General features: G+C 44.5%; 1 protein-coding gene and 1 long non-coding RNA gene across 2 annotated transcripts in view; one reads left to right on the forward strand and one right to left on the reverse strand.

Moving 5' to 3' along the window:
• Window positions 1-11,668, reverse strand: part of Vdr (vitamin D receptor) — a 94,098-nt gene extending 82,430 nt beyond the window's left edge. Inside the window, exon 1 of the mRNA XM_058576128.1 lies at window positions 11,650-11,668. The gene's annotated coding sequence lies outside the window, so the exon portion shown is untranslated. The remainder of the gene's footprint in view (window positions 1-11,649) is intronic.
• A 6,505-nt stretch (window positions 11,669-18,173) lies between these two features.
• LOC124086982 (uncharacterized) lies at window positions 18,174-19,776 on the forward strand. Its single transcript, XR_006849981.2, has 2 exons — window positions 18,174-18,497; window positions 19,404-19,776. It is a non-coding gene; the product is annotated as an uncharacterized LOC124086982 (long non-coding RNA).
• Window positions 19,777-21,185: the final 1,409 nt, after the last annotated feature.

Here is a 21,185-nt window from a genome sequence, read left to right on the forward strand (position 1 = left end):
TGCGGCAGATGAGTACCAAATATTCCCTTAAAATTATTTAAAATAACAAAAAGAACCTCTGGGAAAAAATGACTATCCTTCAATGGAATCACGAATAGGTAAACTGTGGCATGTTCCAAAACATGGGATGCTACATGGCAGTGAAAAATGAAGGAATTACGACAATGTTCATTCACACGGTACATTTCAAAAACAGGAAATTAAGGTAAGGAGGCAAGTGACCGAATGTATACAGGATAGTTTCATTTATTTAATGTTCAAAACCTGTAAAATTAAGTAATCTAATGTTTAGATATAAACACACAGATGATAAAAGGGAATGATCTAACATGAAGTCTGGGAGAATGGTGAACTGGGAGGGGATAACATTGCCTTTCTTAATCTAGGTTATTGGGTATTTTTTGCAGTGTAATATTTATGTGTGGGTAACCACAGTAAAACCTTTGCATATCATATCTGTGCCTCAATAATCAATAAAAACTAACATGGTAAATAAAGGAGGTATTGATAGGTGAGCTATATAGAGACAGATAGCTGATGGTGGATGTGAGCTGGGAACTCAGTAGGTAAAAACCTCTTCCCACTTCTCCTTGCTAAGGTGGATTCCAGTGACCAGTTCACCCAATCTCTCAATGGGGTGGGGCAGGTACTGGGGTTTGAACCTGGGGCACTTAACCACTGAGCCACATCCCCAGCCCTTTGTTTGCTTTTTTTTTTTTTTTTAATATTTTATTCAGAGATAGGGTCTCGCTGAGTTGCTTAGGGCCTCATTAAATTGCTGAGGCTGTTTTGAACTCATGATCCTCCTGCCTCAGCCTCCTGAGCTGTCACCATACCACACCCAATTTCTCGTTTTAATTTTTCATTTAGTCATTTCAGGTAGTTGTGTGGGCCTCTCGTCTGCCATCCTCTGGCCTTCCCTGCCATGCACATGCTTCCTCCAGAGCCTGCATGATCATATCTGCTCTTCTCTGTCTCTATAGGGAGTACCTTTGCCAATACCTGTACCTTTCTCCAAGTTCCCAGGCCCTGGGCTCTGCTTTACAAATCTGTCCTGTTATCCAGGACTGAAAGAGCGTTGTGAAATCTTGCCCATTCACAGGCATTCCAATCTTCTTGTTGTGCTATCTCTGTTCTGTTTTTTTTTTTTTTTTGTTTTTGGTATTGGGAATCAAATCCAGGCATGCTTACCCACTGAGCTACACCCAGCCCTTTTCTGTACTTTATTTAGAGACAGGGTCTCATTGAGTTACTTATAAGGGCCTCACTAAATTGCTGAGGCTGGCTTTGAACTCGTGATCTTCCTGCCTCTGCCTCCTGAGCTGCTGGGATTACAGATGTGTGCTACTGCGCCCGGCTTCTGTTCTTTTTAGCTCAAAAAAAAAAAAAAAAAAAAGAAAAGAAAAATCCGGTTAACAACTTTGTATCCAGACTTAGGATAAAAAAGAGTCCTTTCCCCCCTCAATATCTTCAAACTCAACAAGGTAGTGATCAATGTTTTGCCTCCATATTTTGGCAATATAGAGTAAGGTCTAAGTGCTATGCCTCCAGATTAAAACTGACCTGAGTTTGAATCTCAGGCCTGTCCTTTAATCACTGCGTGACTTTGAGTTAGTTATTTAACCACTCAAGTCCCCAGCTTCTTCATCTTACATAATAGAGATCATTTGTTTTTTACCTCACAGAGGTGTTGTGAAGATTAAATAATGCACAAAAAGCAACTAGTAGGTCGTCTGAAATGTAGGAAGCATTCAATAAATGTCAATTTTTATCCCTTTTTAAAAAATCTTAGCTATTATTAATTTGTTTGGAAGCTGACTTCACATGACAAAACCATTTCTTGTTAACTTTCCTAGACTCTGTGACTAATTTCCTAACCCTCCTATTTTCACTTCCACTGCCTTGAATCAAAATGAGATTCCAGGAAGTTAACCTAAAATCTCTCCAGGCAGATGAGTTTGTCCACGTTCTAAAAGGTTCCTGAAGATTTCATACCACTTCTCAGTAACTCCTTGCAGTCTTACATTTTTCTCCAGTCTTGAGGTTCTTCCTGATTTCTGATTTCAATTCCTCTTACCAGGCTCATGCCCATTTGCTTACACTCTCCAGAGAGGATAAGAAATAACTAAGTGGCCTGTATCTTTAACTCCATCATAGTGGCCCAAAGATACTCATACCCCTTGCTCTTCTCTTTTCCCCACAGAAGTATCTTAAACTTGTTTGCCCTTCCCTTCTTTCTGTCATTCAATCCTGCTGATTTCGAAACTTTTTTAGGATGTAATAAAAAAGCCAACAGTCGAGAAACATATTGGCAATAAAATATTTAAAACTTACAAAAACAATAGTCTATACAAATAAACTTTTAAAGTTTTTAAAATAACTTATGACCACGAGGGCACGTTTTATGATTCAAAATAAAAATCAAAAGAGGAAAGGAAGGATGATCATCCTCTCCCATCTGCTAGCTGAAGCCTTCAAATATACATTGGTGTTCTATTCTGTTTAACCCCTGTCAGAATGCAAATTCCTCCAAGAGGATGTCAACACTTTGAGGGGGTAACACTTCAGATCTGGGTGTTGCAAACTGTGTTCCACAGCATACTAATTCTATGGGATGTTAATAGATACTTTCACACTGGAAAAAAAAGTTCTATGACCAACTACGTTTGGCAAATGCTGCATAAAGTAAATGCCTTGCTATAACCAACAGGGTCCTGAATGACATGGCTCCTTCCTACCTATCAGATCTCACCAAACATGAGAGGTTCACTCCAACCTCAGGATCAGCATCTTCTAGTCCCTCTGCCTGCAGTACCCTTCCCCATACCTTCACATGGCTGGCTTCTTTTTGTCATTTAAGTCTCAGATCAAATGTCTTGTCCTAGAGAGGGACTTCCCTGTCTACCTCATCTAAAGTACATACCCTCACCACATCACTCTTTATGACCATCTTTAGAACTGTTTGAAATTTTAAGTTTCATTTGTATATTATCTGCTCTTCAGATTAAAATTAAAAGCCATATTTATCCTACTCATTGCTAAAGCTCCGGTAAAGCCAATAGTCGAGAAACAATTGGCAATAAAATATTTAAAAATTACAAAACAATAATCTACATGAATAAAATTTTAAAGTTTTAAAATAACTTATGACCACAAGGGCATGTTTTATGATTCAAAAACATGAATAACATATCATATGGTAGGAACTTGAATATTTGAATGAATGAAAGAATCAACATCAAATAGATTTCTTCAATACAGGACTTCTCAGGGCCTTTCATGTGTGAATCTGTATTGGAATTCTTTTAACCAAAGAACAGCATGCAGGGTTTTTAAAAATCTATTGAAAGTATTCCTTCAAGCATACAGTGGACATTTCTTACATTGTTCAGACTTTTGGAGACATTGCTCTAGGTTTTATAAACGGCTTCACACTCAGTGAGTTTTAGATTGTTTGAAAGTCCTGTAGCAAATTGGAGAGTCAGGAGGATCTCCCAGGCTTTAAGTAGAAGGTGTATAAATAATAGAAGTGGGGATGGAAATGATCCTGGAAGTAAGTGGTAGTAAGAAGATGGAGACCTTTGCCCAAGGTTGTCCCAAAATCTAGGTGACAGATCTCTTAAGGTGTTTTTAAATTAAGGTCTTAGTCCAGTTGTTCCTAGCATTGGACTCTTTTGGCTCTCTTTATAAACAGAAAAATTAGCACCCTCAATAAACACACAGGCACACAAAACATATACAACGTCAATAAGTGCTCAAAATTACATCCTAACAGGTTAATTAGAATGTAACTAACAAGGATGTTATTTTGTAGCTAGCAAGGATTCCTGTGCCAGGACCTTCTGGCCGTTCCCTGTTTGCATTGCCTTGTGCTGCATCCATGAAGGGCTGAAGCCAGGGTAGGCTGGCGGAGCAGGAAGGAGGCGGTTTTGTCCACTCACTTACTTCCTGGAGGAAATATTGCTAGGTCTTTGCAACTGTCTTCCTGAACTTTTTGACTGCTTTCATCTGGGCAAGAGAAGATGAGGTGGGAAGTGATTAGGGAACAGAGTCGGGGAGAAGAGGCGGCTGTTATGTGAGGGAATTAAAATAATATCTCATCTTCGTCTTGGATGAACTGCAAACAAGTTCAATACTTTAATTTGCTTGGCAAATAGTTTTGCTAAATGCTTCTAAATTGGCTTAATAGTTCAGAAGAAAGAAAAATTATCTTTACAGAAATAAGGTGTCACTTAAACTGTGTACTAGCTGCAGAAGTATGATTGAGATTAGAATGCAGGTTTCAGGAAACTTTTTTTCTGAAGGAGAGGTAAGAAACTGTTAAGAGTAAGTCTTTGGAGAAAGAGCTTGGGTTGGGTGAGGGATGTGTGGAAGGAGATTTTCACTTTTCTTCTTCCTTTTTTGCTTGGGGTTTTACCATATACACATCTTACTTTAAAAAATGTGCCCGGCATGGTGGTGCACGACTGTAATCCCAGTGGCGGGGGAGGCTGAGGCTGAGGATTGCAAGTTCAAAGCTCAGCCCCAGCAAAAGCAAGGTGCTAAGCAACTCAGTGAGACCCTATCTCTAAATAAAATACAAAATAGGGCTGGGGATGTGGCTCAGTGGTCGAGTGCTCCTCAGTTCAATCTCCAGTACAAAAAAAATGTTAATGTACCCCAAATCTGCATTTCCTTACTTGGGTCACCAGTCTCCATTTTAGTACCTGGCTCTGGATTAGGAAGAGAAGAAATGAAAAACATGGGAGATGACAGAGAGGGGGCCAACCCAGAACTCCTGCAAGAGAGGTTATGGGGCCTGGGGGAGCCACTAGGCTGGGAGCACTTGCCTTACCTGAGGTGAATGGCTAACCACGCCTTATTCCTAAAGAAAGAGAAGGACTAGATGGGATCATCTAGTCATCATCAACTCCTCAGTTGCTTTAAACATTTAAACATTTAATAATGGTAGGCGCCTACTTTGGTTCTTCAATGAATAGACCATGCTTTTTGCTAGGAAACAAACGTATAAAATGTTACCTTTTGCCTCTGGGGTAATAAGCAAGTGCTGAACCTGAAAGTTTTCCAAATATAATTTGAAGAAGAAATAGAATAGAGGAGGAAGAGAAGGAGAAAGAAACTAAAAACATTTAGTGATCCTACACTCTCCATTTTTTATGGAAATGCGATCCTTCCAACCAGGTGACTTCAGGTGCTTGTCATTAAATCTTTAACTTCTCCCTTCCACCCCTGCTTCCTCCCTTCTTTCTTTCTTGTCTTTTGACAAATGTTTATTGAGTACTTACTAAGTGAAAGGCATTGGTACAATAGAAGACACAAAGATGAGTTTTTGTTCTCAAGGAGCTCTTGAATACTGTAGCATAAGAAATCCAACCAAGGGTCAGAGAAGAGCTAACGACAGGGGAATACTCAGCAGCCTTGGGAGGGAGCAAGTAGCTCAGCAACTTGGAGGGAATGAGTGTGAAGGGATGCACAGAAAGTCTGCAAAATTGAGTTTCAGCCAGAGAAGAGTTAATTCTTTTTTTTTTTTTTAATGCCTCAGTGTAAGGTATTTTGCTATAGCAACCCAGATGGACTAAGAAAACATGATACAACTTCAGAGAAGAGTTAATTCTGAATGATGAGACTGAGAAGGTTTTACAGTGGTAGTGACGGTTGTAGCAGAGAAGGTATAGTGAGTAGCATGCCTCATGCATGCTAGGCGAGCGCTCTACTTCTGAGCCACAACCCCAGCCCAATACACAGATTATCTTGAGGACCTATGACAGACCCAGCTGACAGCCAGCAAGAAACATAGGGATTTCAGTCCCTGAATTCTGATGACCTAATGAGTTCAGAAGCAGATTCTGTCCCAGAGACTTCAGATAATAAACCACATGGCCAACACATTGACTTTGGCCTGTGAGATGCTAAGCAGAGAATCTTGTGCACCTGCCTGGACTTCTGACCTATAGAGCAGTGAGACAGCAGGTGGGTGTTGTTCAAAGCCATTCCATGTGTGGTACATATTACACAGCACTGGAAAACCAGTGCAGAAGGGTTTTCTCTTCAGAGGGAGTGCGAGTGTGATGACAGGGAAGTACTCAGAAGCTTTGGGGGAGAGCAAGAAGCTCAGCAACTTGGAGGGCTCAAGTGAGAAGCGATGGCACAGAAAGTCTGCAAAATTGAGTTTCAGCCAGATTGGGAAAATCATTGATTTTCATACTTGTCAAGGAATATAGCCTTTATCCTTGAGGACCATGTTCTACATCCTTTTCCCCACTAGTACCTCAGACATCTTCTGGCCAGCACGGGAATATTTCTCTTATTTGATTAATATCTGGAAGTAGTTTTTCTGAAGGGGGGGGTGGTACTGGGGATTGAACTCAGGGGCACTAAACCTTTGATCCCCATCCCCAGCCCTATTTTGTATTTTATTTAGAGACAGGGTCTCACTGAGTTGCTTAGCACCTCGCCTTTACTGAGGCTGGCTTTGAACTTGTGATCCTCCCATCTCAACCTCCCAAGCCACTGGGATTATAGGCATGTGCCACTGTGCCCAGCTGGGAGTAGTTTTTAATGCACTTGCCTTTCTTTTCTCTTCTCTTCTTGGTGCTTAATATGATTCCTGCTCTTCTTTCTTAGAACTGTTCCCCTTAAGGTAGGAGGATGCCCAGGAGTCTTGATGTTGTGCCAGAACAAAGTTGTGGTGGAGACAATTCTGTGTCCATGGCCTCGATAATGTCCTCCTGCCCAAGTCTACCAACACCCACCACCAGGTCCTTAAGATGGACTGACCAAGGGTGAGAGAGAGTGGGATCAGCTTTTCTAAGTAGGAGAACACAGTGGGCCAGAGCTGCAGCCTCTTATTAGGCTTTGAATGAAGCTTCAAATGAAGTTTTGAGAACCTGCCCAAGGATCCCCTTGGTCACAGAAGCACTATCTGGGAAATGAAGGAGGTGATATGTATTAGTCAGGGCCCTAAAGAAAATATAATTCATCCCAGAGGATTCACATGAAGAGATTTTGAAGAAAGATCAGTTGACAGAAGTGTTGGCAAGGATAAGGTCATAAAAAGGGAGTGTGGGAATGACAGTGAATCCCTACCACCTTGACCTGGGTGGCCTGAGGGATAAAGGAAGAAGTAGTAACCTAACCCAATGACAGCTGGAACCATGGAAAGCAGGGCACCTCCCAGGAACTGTAGTCACAGCAGCAGAGAAGGGCCCTGAAACAAGGAGCAGCCAGGAGGAATACTTGAAAACTCTCCCTCCCTTGGCCCTCAGATCCCGTGAACATGTCTCCTCTGCTGGACCCAATTAGAAGTCATTCAGCAAGGGAGCACAGGGAGATGAGTCCAGAAGTGAGAGGTTCCTGTGACATGGAAAAGGGCACTGAAAGGTAGAGAATGGGTCTGGAGGTGTGAAGGTAGGAGTAAGGTTCAGAGAATACTCCATTTATAAGGAAAACAGGAGACTCATTCACCTTGCCATGATGTTGACCTTGACATGACCTGGGTCATGTATGGACTCAACCAGGATGATGTTTAACCCTGAGACCTTTGCCATGACTATTCCCCTGCTGGTGGGGACTATAGAGGAAACAATTCCAAGAGGGAAATCTTTCCATGAAAGCAAAGCTCACCTCCTGCCTCCCCAGTTCAGAGACCCTCCATGAATACAGTCACTTCCCATGACTGCACAGGGCTTGGAGGAATATCATATCATTAGGCATATCATATGTCTTTGTGGGAGCATCTAGCCCAGGGACATTAGGGGCTTCCCAGAGACTGGAGCCTGAACTATTTAGGGTCTATGTATCAGAGTGGTGGGAAACCATGCCTGGAATTGTGGCTGACTGACCACTTCTGCCAGGGCTGTGAGGCTGGGTTTGGAGGAAAAGGAGGAGCAAAGAGATCACACACAGGGGAAGGATGTGGTTGAGCCCTTATTTAAGAGCTCAGCTTATTATCTTTTGGGTCAAGAAAATTATAGGGGATTGATAAATTTACTAGAACAGCAAGAATCACGCTGGTTTTTTCAGCTTTAAATAAGGACATTCTTTTCCCAAAATATCCTCTTTAGTCTTAGAATGATCCTAGGAAAGCTTTAGAACAACCAAACACTTCGAAGTTAGTTTCTGGGGAAGAGCTGGAGTTAGTGCTATTAGGAATAATGAGGCCCCAGAGTGACCTAAATCCCACAACATGCCCCATGAGGCTTCTTTGTCCACTCTTTACTCCTTATCAACCTTTTCATTCAAGAAAGTTAAGTATTATTTCTCACCTCTGGCCCAACCCCACAGCTGGCCCAGCCCTGGGAATGCTAGAGTAAAGCTTCTCTATTTCTATGGAAATTTAAGGACCAGGTAACTGATTGTTAGTAAAAATAAGGTAGACTGAAGCCCCAGACAAAGTGTCCAGGGAAACATCCTTTTGCTAAGCTGCCTTCTTCTTCCAAATGATTCTGTGTGGCTTGGCCCTGGACACTGGGGCTTCTCCTTTAACCTCAAGCAGCTAGCTGGTCAGGGCAGTTCTTCCCAGAGACTCAGTTTGTTTAGCCCATGGCCCAAACTCCCTCTCAAGCCCAGAGCAAGCCCCCACAACAGAGGTCTGGTCCCAAATTGCACAATCAGGTCCTCTACCCTGATTGTCTGGTCCCCAGACAAAAGAGACCAGGCCAAGATTGGATAGGAGACCCAGGTCAACATGGTGAGTGCAGAGGGGGAAACTGAACCCAAAGTCCATGCTGCCCTGCAGCCCGCCTGAGCCCACAGGCGAGAAACACATAGGCGTCACAGCCCAGGCCATACAGTCCTCCATGGCTCCAGAAGCTCATAAGCCTGGCCTGAAGCCCTCAGCAAGACCTTTGAACCCATTCATGCACACTGGAGAGATAGCTGGAGGCATGGGCTCAAATGGGGATCTGTTGCCAACATCAGGCCCTCCCTGATTTGATGTCCAAAGACAAACTCAAGATCTGACTTAGAGATTATTAGTGTCACTGTCAGCCAGAAAAACCCACTGTAAGCTGACCCACAGTTGGGAATATCTGCCCAATGTCAGTACTCCATCCTTGCTCTAATGCCCAACCCCAGACCCCAAGGCGCCCCCAGAACAGATTCTTTCTCCTGAGGCACCAGGTGCAGGAAGACTTCCTGTCAACAAGCCAGCTTTCAATTCCATAAACTTGCTTTGTTAGATTCAGGTCTCCCCCCTGTTCTCCCCACCAAGTGCAATTACACAGCTCACCTGCCATGGTGGTAATCAGAAATTGGAACAATTACTCTAACTGCCGGGTGCTGGGGAGGAAGGGACCCACCCACACAGTACTACTGGGAGACTTAATCCAGAGCTGTTTGCCTATCTTGAGTGCACTGCTTCCAGGGTGCCCTCAGGGACCTCAGTACACCCACTACTCCAACGACTCCCCACCTGAGGAGATAGAGCTGAGGCAAGTCAAGGGGGGCAGAGAGTACCTCCACATCTCCTGGTTCTACAGATGAGCCTCAAGTCTGTTCTCGTGTGTGACCAGGGTGATAGTGCAGAGTTTGTTTAAAGATTTGCTTTCTGTCCTAAACTAATGGAAGAAAACCTGAATCAGGGGAGGGGGATGTCAAAGGATCCTGGAATTCAGGCCCATGCCCCCCTATACTATGGACTGCCACCCCCAACTTTGTGTTCCTACTGCCCTGCTCCCAAGGCTGAGTGCTGTTCACACCCAGCTCTGTCCATCTGGGCCAGACTTGACCTGCTAATGCTACCTGGGTTGATTATATCTGGACATGCTTGGGGATGAACCAAAGTAAAGGAGAAAGTTTCCAAGAGAGAAGATCACCTGGTTGCTTTGTCAAATGCAGGGGCTAAAAAGCCCACACTTCAGGCATCAGCATATGTGGATTTCTTAGCTTTGACCTCTTAGCTTAAGCAGTAGAAGGTGTTGTACAGATGTGCCCCCCTTCTTGGCTACTGCCTTTCATCCTAATCATTTATATCGAAAGCTAATATGATTGGCCACAGGATACTGTAGAAATTATTTCAATGCATCATTTTTGGTCAGTGATTTGCATGGAAATATATTTTTAATGGAGCTGTTTGAGCATAACTTATAGTTTCTGAGAACTCTCTTGTTACAGAGAAAATCTGGTCCCTCCTATCACTTCCCACCAGTAGGAAGGCTAATAAGCTATGAAGCCAACACTGCCCTTGAGGGGGGTCTCTGATGAGCTGGCCTTCAGAGACTGTCATTTAGCAAAGGCTGGAATGGTAGAGATTAACTTAACCACACTCACAATGTCCCAGTGTCATCACACTCCTCAAATCATTCCCACCCTCAGGCTCTGTCACCCATGTCTCCCTGGGTCCCTGCACTCTACCTGGCACCTGATCAGGTCCTAAAAGAACTCCCTCTTGCTGGGCCAGAAGGTAGCATAGCATAGGGAACAGACTGTATGTCCTATTACTCGTAACCTCCCTTGATGACTCATGTTGCATTCCTCAGACTCATAGGTGCACAGGCACATTAGGACGCTTGCCTCCTACCTTCCAGGATGTTACCCCTCAGTTTCCAGAGCACATCCCCCACAGTTTCCAACCCCCAACCAACTAGGCTGGAAATTTCAGAAAGTATACAGCCTCCTCTGTTCAAGCCCAGTCTACCCTTGTGAAGTGTAACCTCGGGCTGGATGGGGAGAGAGAATGCAGTCTCCAAAATTAACCCTGTCATGTGCAGGAAACAGACTCACAACTGAGTGACTACAGATGCTTCTTAAATCTTCTCCAGTGACACCATTTGGCCACCTGATTGATGTAGCCACCTACCCCTCCAAAAACATCTACTTTGATGACTTCAAAGAAATGCAGAGACATTCCTGCCAATGTAACTCTTCAAGAGAAAATTCCTCCTTATCCAGTTTATCCTGGAACCAATATAGAAATCTGTCCGTGTGTGTGTGTGTGTGTGTGTGCATGCACGCACATGTGTGAGGGGTAGTGGGTGTCTGCCTATGAGTACAAGGAAGGAGAGTGGGAGAGGGATCCATGGGACAGGAGAGACCACAGCAACATGGGGAGAAGAGGAGGGAGGAAAGTGCAGATGAGAACAAAGGGTTTGGCTCAGACTCGTGGATGCCAATGGGGCTCCGTGTGGCTGAACTTGTGTGCATCCATCCTATCTGCTGAAGGAAATGGATGCCAAGTTAAATACCCTCCTGTGGATTGGGCAATGGGGAACAGAGGTACATAGGACCCATCCAGGTCACATACAGAGGGATGATTGCATGGTAAGTGTAGGATAAAACAAGTTCATGGCTAGAACTCCAGAGAATTGTAGGCGAATAATTCAAGTTCATTCTCCTGGGAATGACAATGGTGCCCTCAGTCTCTCTAATACCTCCTGCTCAAAACCCAGGGATACTAAAAAAGTAAATGTGTATGATGCTAATGGATTTGTGTATCTACTAAAGGACTGAGATTTTCAGACTGGATTTTTTTTTAAAGTCCATCTATAGCTTGTTAATAATTTGTAATAACACCAAAATGCTGAAAGTGAAGCATTATTTTACAAGTTAGGATAGCAACGTTCATATCAGATGAAATAGAGTTTAACACAAAAACAAAAATTGACAAAAATCCCACAAGCATTATAGAGATAAAAAGGATTAAAGATATACCTTGAAGGGCTGGGGTTGGGGCTCAGTGGTAGAGTGCTCGTCTAGCACGTGTAAGGCCTTGGGTTCGATCCTCAGCACCACATAAAAAACAAATAAATAAATAAAGGTATTTTGTCCAACTACAACTAAAAAAATATTTTAAAAAAAAGATATACCATGAAGACATAATAATACTAAATATTCATGAATTTAGCAATATAGTTTTGAAATATAGAAAGCAAAAATTAACAAAATTACAAAAAGAAATCAATGAACATATAGTCAGAGCGGAAGCTTTCCATTCACCTTTTTTAGAAACACAAATTTAAAAAGTCAAAAACTGAATAAGAATATAAATTTTCTTACAAAAATTTATAATTAAGTTCTATCTGATGGATGTATGAAAATTTTACCCCTAACTATAAAAGGCAAATATTTTTTTAAGAATAAATGACAAGGGGCTGGGGTTATGGCTCAGTGGTAATGTATTCATCTGGCATGTGTGAGGCACTGGGTTCAATCCTCTGGACCATACAAAAACAAATAAATAAATAAATAAATGTATCCATCTACAACTAAAAAAAATATTTTTTCAAAAAAGAATAAATGACAAAATCTTCATAAAAGTAATCATATAGTAGATCACAAAATGATTTAAAAAATTATATATCCTGTGACCATAATGAAGTAGAATAAAAATATAATTTCAAGAAAATAAATGAAATATTTAATGGGAAAACTTCAATTGCTCTCGCTAAAGCATTTACAGGTCAAAGAAAAATAACTCTGCTTGAGAAATAGTTACAACCAAATAATAATAAAAACAATGTACCTCAAGAGTTGTGAATTCAGTGAACACAACTCTTATTGGAAAATGTGCAATTTTGAATATATTGGTTAGAAAATAAGAGTAAACATTAAAAAATAATAAGAGAATATTAAAAAAAGTAGAAACAAAAAATGAAAGCAAAAATTAATCAATCAAGAAGCAAATAATAATCAATAAACCTAAAAGCCAGTTTTTGATAAGATTAGTAAGACTGATGAGGTTTTAAAAGAAAGAGCAACATTCATCTAGATAGAAAAAGGAAATAAAAGAGGAGACAGAAATCCTCAAAGGTGTTGATATGATAAAAGCCTGAGAAAATATACTGTTCTCAGGAAACCAGTCTCCCTCCTCTTTCCATTAGGAAACACAGGCTAATGTCTTATTTATCTTTGTATTTTCCAAGGCTGGCAGCCTGATACATAATAGATATTCAGTGGTTTGTTTATAAAACCAAATCCCCTAGTTGAGCATGCAGTCTGTGGCCCTCACACTGGAGCAAACAGAGAATGTGTGGACAGAAATCTTCAACCAGCATTATATGTTGCTATTTATTACTGATTATAAGTAAAGAACCAAGTTTTGGAACCCTTAAAAAATAATAAAATCAAGAAAATCAAGGTCATCCTTATAACAGTAGTTTTCTCATTTAACTTGGATGAGATTTACTTGAATAAGAGAGAAAAGGTTAGTTACAGCTGAGACAGGAGTGTTCATTGCCCAGGGCACACCAAGGACACTGTGTCCCACACATGAGAATTACCTGTCATGGTCACTGCAGGCAGGAAGCAGGCTGAGATCCTTTGGATGATAATGATGGCTCTGCCCAAGCTTCTATGTGGCCAATAGGCCAGACCTGCCTGATTTTCACATAGACTGATCAGCCTATGAAATCACAGGAGTTGGTCTCCGGTTTTACAAACATACCCAATTGGGTCAGAAGCAAATCAGGAACACGGCAAGGTTTGAAGGTTGCCTACTGAGAATGGAAAATGAGAAGGCATACAGAGCAGGACACTGAAGTCTAGGATTTCCAAAACACTGCCTTTCCAAGGCTCCAGGGCTTGAAATTGTGTGTTCTGACTCCCATCTTGACTGTGTTCATAAAGGAGATCACCGCTAAGTCTTATGAGTTATTGCTAACTTATTCTGATTTGTATATCAAATGCTTTTAAGAGGGGAGAGTTGAGCGGACTGAGGGCATGGGATTGAGGGGTGGTGAGCATGAGGGCATAAGGACACTGGCTGCTTGAGGGGGAAAATGAAGAAGGAAAAGTGCCCAGTGCAGGGTTGGGCCCAGGGCCAGAGTAGAATGTGTGGTTAGCTAATGGGAGAGCCCATAAGCTGGGAGAGCAAAGAAGGCATCCTGGATGCCCCAGCACAGCTGGGAGCCATGTGGCCTCTCTGGGTCAGGGTCAGGAGCACATGCAGACTAGTAATCTGAGGGTGGAGGGAGAGATACAGAGCATCTAGCTCTGCAAATAACAGCTTCCAGGGAAACTGCTTCATGTGAATGTTCCATTGAATGCAAGCTGCTATCATTCCATCAGTCCTGCCTGCTAGGTCAGCAGTGCCTGTCCCAGAGTCTTTGAAGGCAAAGCCAGGCAACCCCAAAACAGTACTAACAAACACGTGCAAGGCATTTCACAGTATAAAGAGGGTTTTCAGATATGTTATCTCCTAAAAGCCTCACAACACCCTCTAGGAAGTCTGTACTCAATATTATTTTTCTTTTGCAAAAGAAGAAACTGAGGGTCAGCAAAGATAAGAAACTATGAACAGACCTTGGACCTCTAACTCCAGGCCCAGTATGTTTTATACCTTTGCTTCTGAAAGTGTGGCCTATGGACCAGCAAGATGAGACTACCCTGGGAGCTTGTTAGAAATATAGAATTTCAAACACAGACCTAGTGAATTAGTGTCTGCATTTTACCAAGATTCCTCGCAATTCACATTTTATATGCACATTAAAATTTAAAAAGCACTATTTCTACCACATCAGACCACCACTCATCAGCACCTAAAGAATTGCTTAAGTGATACACTCTTGGAGGGTCTAAGTATTATAGACTGGAAAGAACCTCTCAAGAGTACAAGTGTGCAGTGGTGCACACCTGTAGTCCCAGTGATTTGGGAGGCTGAGACAGGAGGAGTGCAAGTTTGAGGCCAGCCTCAGCAGCTTAGCAGGGCCCTAAGCAACTTAGCGAGACCCTGTCTCAAAAAGGGCTGGGGACATAGCTCAGTGGTTAAGCACCCCTGGGTTGAATCCCTAGTACCAAATACAGAAAAAGAGTACATAGGCATACCCCATCACAGCACAATGGAGCAGGGACGAATGTTGAAAGCACATCCCTAAGGCAATTGAGGGAGGGGAAATATATATATATATACATATATATATATATATATATATATATATATATATATATATATATATATCCTTTTGACTACCTTATACTTGCCCTCTTGCTTTTTGTTTTCATATTCATATTTGATGTTTTTACCTGGGATTCTGTTGAAAATCAGGCTTTCTCTGCCAATTATTACAATTTAGACTAATAGTAAATATCACTACATCTTCTGAACACATGTTAATAGAGAATGGAAACAAGAACAGATGTAATAACGGCCTTTCTAGTTTGCCTCCCTTCCCATCTTTTATCCCTGTGGTTCACTCACATGATAGGGAGCTGCAGAAAACCAGCCTGGTATGAAAGATTAATCTAGATAATCTGGGACAATCATTGAGTTGGTAATAAATATGTATTAGATGTAATAATATGTGGAGAGATATATTTAATAACAAGGTGTAGAGCACTATCTATGTATCTGCAAGGATGCAGGCCACCGGAAAAGTGTGCCTATCCAGCACAAGTTCAGGGCTTTGGCAATTTTCTGGTTAATTTGCTAGGTATAGGTGGCCAAACCAGACAATTCAAGCCAGTGGGAGATTTTTGTATCTAAATATTCTGGTTTGGCTGTCTTCATTCATGAAGTTAACCTGATACTTGCCCAATGACTGCCTCATTCATGTTCTATGAAGGGGAAAGAAATGTAAGTGAACACGTTTTAATATGTGCATGTACATGTAACTCAGATTTGTTGAGATGAGATCATATGGATTTTCACATTCATCCCAAGAGTGATTCCTATAAATATTTCTAGGGATGTTTGGGATGAGAATGGCATTAGACTTTCTTCAAGTCACCTCTGGCTGTTAAGTTCCTGCTTTTGTGGACAGCACATCTTTGCATGTGTGTGAAAGTACAGCTATGATGGGTGATGTCTGGGAGACTTCAAGTAGAAAGTCCAGTAGGAACTTTTTCTGGAGGGATGGGCTGCAGTAAGAAACATGGGGCTTCTAGCTTATGGGTAGTGTCTAGAGCCAGGAAAACCCAGAACCAATTCCAAGGAGCACTTGTATTAGAGTCACTCTGAGGAGGAACCTGCCAAGAAGTCTGAGAAGGACCTGGTATTAAGGAGGAAAGAAGCCCGCAAGGAGAACACCATGGGGAACCCAGGTCACAGAGGGCCTCAGATGGAAGGCAGCCAAGCTGGGCTGCTGAGAGGGGCAGACACAGCAAAGAAGTGTTCCTGAGATTTGACAGATTGAATATGAATAGTTGCAGTACAGTGTTGGTGTAGGTGGTGGGGGCAGAAGCCAGTCTGGAGGGTAAAGGAGAAAATGGCTGGGGGTTGGGAAGCAGAAACAGCCAGTGTCCCCTCTCTTGTGAGGAGGGCAGTTGTGAAAGGATCAGAGCAATGAGGCTGGCTGGCAGAGGGCATGGATCTTGGAGAGGGACACTTTGAAAGGTGAGAGGTAGAACATGCTGTGTGCTTCTGGGAATGGCCTGGGAGATCACTGAAAAGTGCAGATGGGAAGGAGAGCAGGGTTAGCCCTCTCCTCAGATGCCCCTGTCCTCTCTACCTTGGACCTGGCCCTGGGCCCCAGCCCCTCCCTAGGCTGGATGGAGGGGAAGTGCCAGGCCCTCAGGTGGAGGAAGCCCTGCAGGGAGGACCCGCCTTTGCTCTGGAAATAGAAAACCTATGCTGGTAACTGAGTAACTCCTGGAGAGGGGGGCAAAGGCACTGGCCGGGTCTGAAGAAACAAAAATAATCTGTTCCGCTTGGGCAGTGAATCGGATGTGGGGGGTGCAGTGCCCTGACCTACAGGGCCCAGAATGGCTCTCCTCAGTCTTACCCTTCCACTGGCTGGGAGCAATGGTTTCTAATAGAGCATCACCAAGAGGAAGTCATGGGTTCAGTGCTCAGGCTGGCAAGGTCCATTCCTCTGCCCCATAGCCACCTGCTCCAGTGGTCGAGTCCATTGCTCAGACAGACCAACAGGGCCCCTCTGAGCCCCTGCCACACAGAGGAGGCCTATTCATGGGAATCCAGAGGCAGCTCCCCTACTCCTCAATCCTACTTCCTTCTTCCTCTCTGATGACCCCTGCAGGTCAGCCTCAGCTTTCTTCCCATCCCCAGGAAGTAGGCCTTGGTGGCAACCAGCCTCTCAGGTGTCCCTCTCCTGAGGTCCAAACATGAACCATATCTGCCCCGAAAACACACAACTCCACATACCAGATTACAAGTTTCTCACAGTGGTGCTGGGTTTTTTGTTTCTTGTTTTTTCTTCTTCTTTTTTTTTTTTAACCAGGGATTGAACCCAGGGACACTTTACCATCGAACCACATCCCCAGCCCTTTAAAAATTTTTTTATTTTGAGACTGGGTCTCAGTAAGTTGCTTAGGGCCTCACTAAATTGCTGAGGCTGGCTTTGAATTTAGGATCCTGCTACCTCAGCCTCCAGAGTCGCTGGGATTACAGGTGTGCACCACCACACTCAGCGATGCTAGTTTTCTAACAGCATCTTTGCATCCATTGAGTAAGTGGTTAGTTTTGAGTGTAAAAGCTGGTGGGCAAGGATTGGGGCCTTCTGGCTTTGGGCTTCAGCACCACCAACTTTCCTTACCTGGAGCTGGGGCTCCTGCTTCCCTTTCTGCTTCTCCTTCTGCCCCCAGGTTTACCTGTCAAGTCACAGGGAACAGAGGAACACCTCCTTCAACAGCAGGTGATGACAGAAGTCAGTGAGGCCCTGCTTTGGGTTCATCCCTAGGCAGGCCCTCCTCCCCCACAGGGAGGACAGCTGGGCTGTGAGGGAAAGAAAGTGCCAGGCCAGTGGAGGGGGGTTGGGTCCTGCTCTCCTGAGCAGGAAAGGAAGGATAGTCATTGACCCAAGAAGTTTCCATGAACTCTGGCCATGAGGGAGAGAGGAGGGGAGGGGTCACTAGGAGGCTGGGCTTGTTCAGGAGGAGGGAGAAACCTCACAAAGTTCTAATTGTAAAACTTCTAATTGTATCCCACAGTAAACAGACATACTAGACCTGCCGTGAGGAAGGAGAAGGGCTGGGAACCGCATGCCACCTGGGCATAAGAGAAATTGGAGGTGTCTGGAGCAAAGGGAATTGGGGCAAGACGAGAAGGGATGGCATGCTCAGGAAGGCCCTGCTTTCAGGGCCTCCCAGTCGGAAGCTCAGATTGCTGATAGGTAAACCGTGAGTGGAGAGAGAGAAGGGGTCACCGCTAGTCTAAGGAAGTTCCAACTACTGCTGACTCAGCCACCTCCCCTCTCCCCACCCTCAACCCTCCCTCTCAAGCTGATGGGAACAAAGACTCCGAGAGTTTCCAGTTATAAAAATCCAGAAGGAACAATCAAGAACAAAGATCAAGGTCTCAGATTTTCCATGACATTGGTACGGGGCGGGGGCACCATGCCTATCTGGCACAGTCCCCATCCCCAATGCCCTCTGGGAAGCAGGAAACTGCCATCTGGGCATGGGCAGTGCCAGTTAGCATGACACCTCCCTTGGGTCAGCCTGGGTAGGAGGCGTGCTCACTGCCAGGCCAGAGCCTCCTATGCTCAGGGTCCCTTAAGGCCTAATTCCTCCCAACTCTGAGATCAGACAGCCTCAGAGGCCAAGTGCTGGGAGGCAAGGAGCTCACCCCGAAGACCCCAGACCCTCAGCACTCTGAAGAAGTCACGGTGAGGAGGAGAAGGGCAGGGGGACTGAAGACATAGGACAGGTAGAGGAAATGTGGACTTTGGGTGGGTGGAGCTGTAGGGATGGTGAGAGGGGCAGAGACCTGAAATCTATTTGTAGGAGGTCAAAAGGCAGCTGGCTCAAGGGTGGGGCTGACAGTCTGGAACCAGTCTTCTGGTCCTCCCCCATTCCCTTGGCACTCCTACTGTCTCAGCTTCTGGAAGACTAGGGGAGCTCGGACACAGGGAGGTGAACCCACCCAGTTAAGCATACATACACTCATTGAATGGAATGCTCTTTAGCTGTTAAAAGTGAAAGAAATCCACTCATACTGATGGTGAAGAAGAAGAAAGTATATTAAATGGGGGGGGGGATGGTGAAAAAGGCTGTAGATCCTGAAATCGTTGTTAAAAATAGACTCAATTCCACTACATTTGGATATGTATGTCTAAATAATGTAACTATATATTTCAATGTGCTTAGAAAGAAGAATAGAAGGATAAGTGCTAAATTAGAAAAAGAAATTATAGCTGAGATTTGGGTTTGAATCAGGAGAGACTTTGATATTTGAACTTTTTATAATAAGCTCGTACAGTTTTATAATTTAAAAGATAAAGAGGTGAGGGTGGGTGAGATGGTTCAGAACAATGCAAGTCTGTAGCCTAAGCCAGGCATCTGCACACACACACCAAGCACACCTGCCCGACAAGGAGAGCACACCTGGTAAATCTGGCAAAGCATGGGAAACACCTGGCTCAGGCACATACCCATAGTCCTGGGTTCCCTTGGCTTATGCCAGCCCAGGCCCAAGGTTCTCTCTAGGCATAGATCCCATCCCAGATCAGCCCCAGCCCCTGTGCTTCCCAACCTCCCATTTATTGCCCTGTGCCTCCTCTATTCCTAACCAGGTACTCACAAAGCAATACCCTTGGGAGCCTAGAAAATCAACAATGCTGAAGGGAGGCACCAGCCTGGCCATGAAGATGGTCTCCTCCTTTCTAGGGCACTGGGATTCCTGTCTCCACTGCTATGGATGGCCCAGGGTTTCCTGTGGATTCTTATTTGAGCAAGGGACCACTCCAGGACATCAGCCAATCCAAACTATGACCCTGCTTCCACCATTTACTTGGAGGCTGGCCTTGGACTAGTTATTTTAACCTTTCTAAGCCTCAGTTCCCTCATCTGTAAGATGGGAATAATAAGGCCATTGTAAAACTCAAAAGCTGATAATATCTAAGGAACTCTAAATGCTTCGGAAGATAAACAAGGAAATTACGATTATGGGAGTCAGGATACCAGTTCTTTCTGGGGTAAGGGATGGGGCTGGAACCAGAGGTGACAGGAACTTCTGGGGTGCTGGAAATACTCTACTTTGACCTCACTGTAGAAACACAGGTGTTTGATTTGTACTTGTTTATTAAACTGTCCATATGTATTTAATACACATATGATCTGTTTCACAGTAAGAGGAGAAAAGGTACGTACTTTGGAAATTTTCATGCTCAGTACAAAGTAAAATGGTATCGGGCAGTGCAGAATCCCATTTTTGCACCCTCTGAGGCTCTCCAATTTGCCTGGTTTCCCTGGGGAATGGAAGAGGGTGGAGAGCAGCAGGGCTGTAGTGTGAATTAGCAAGGCGGCAAGGATCTGCTAAGTACAGATTTCAGGCAAAAATTCAGACCAATGTCGTTTTCCTTGCTGGGGGATGCCTAGCAGGGCAGAGGTGCCTAAGGGGTGCAGATCACTTGGGGAATTTTTTTTTTTTTTTTTTTTGTGGTGCCAGGGTTGGAACCCTGGGCCTTGAGCATGCTAGGCAAGCACTCTAACACGGAGCTATACCCCCGGGCCCACTTAGGGAAATTCTTGAAGAAGGCTGTCAATACACTCAGAAGAGCTTTGCCTTCCCCAGGTCTCCCAACCCCCACCCCTGCCCATAGACTTCTGGGAGCAGCAGGCCCATCTTCCCACCCTGACTTCCTGACTGGTATCATCCTCAGCCCTGCCAAGCTGCCTGGACCCTGGAAGGCCTCGTTGCCACACCTGCCCACCACTCTGTAGGCTCCAACAGCGTGACCCCTTCCTGGTCCTCAGTCCAGCACCTTTCTGTCCCACTGACATCCCTCCTTGCTCTGGCTCCACAGTCTCCCCACAGTGCAGAGGAGGGAACCCCCAGGAGAAGCCAGGACGTGGAGGTCAGGCCCTCCCTGCCGCCCAGGCCCAAGACCCCATGCTGGGCCCCCCCAACGCTGGCACCAGGGATCCCTCAGGGCTGAGCCCACCCTGCCATCAGAAGCCACAGGAATGTCCATGTGGGCCTGGCCAGGGCACTGCTGGTGACCGTCTGCTCCCTCCCTCCAAGTCTGACTTTCTCCCTGTCTCTCTCTGACTTGGCTTTTGTTGGACTCTGTGATTTAGCTTCTCTCCTGTCCTGAGTTTTCTGTGACTCTCTATCTCTACAATCTGCCTCAGCCACACAGGACAGCATGAATCTTCCTTCTGCGTGTGGGGTGTCTGGGGGGCCTCCCGTCCTGGCTGTCGCCTGTCCTGCTGCCAACCCTGGAGCTCTCTGCCCAGGCTGAGGGGACGATTCCTCAGAAAGCTCCAAAGCCTGAGGGCTGCAGTGGTAGAGCAGGGCTGAGGGAAGAAAAAGAGGAAACCGTGCAGGAGGATGGCAGAATGGAAGAGGATAG

The sequence above is a fragment of the Marmota monax genome, unplaced genomic scaffold, assembly GCF_021218885.2.
Source record: "Marmota monax isolate L192 unplaced genomic scaffold, Marmota_monax_Labrador192_F-V1.1 WCK01_AAM20220418_F8-fsc00012, whole genome shotgun sequence".
NCBI lineage: Eukaryota > Metazoa > Chordata > Mammalia > Rodentia > Sciuridae > Marmota > Marmota monax.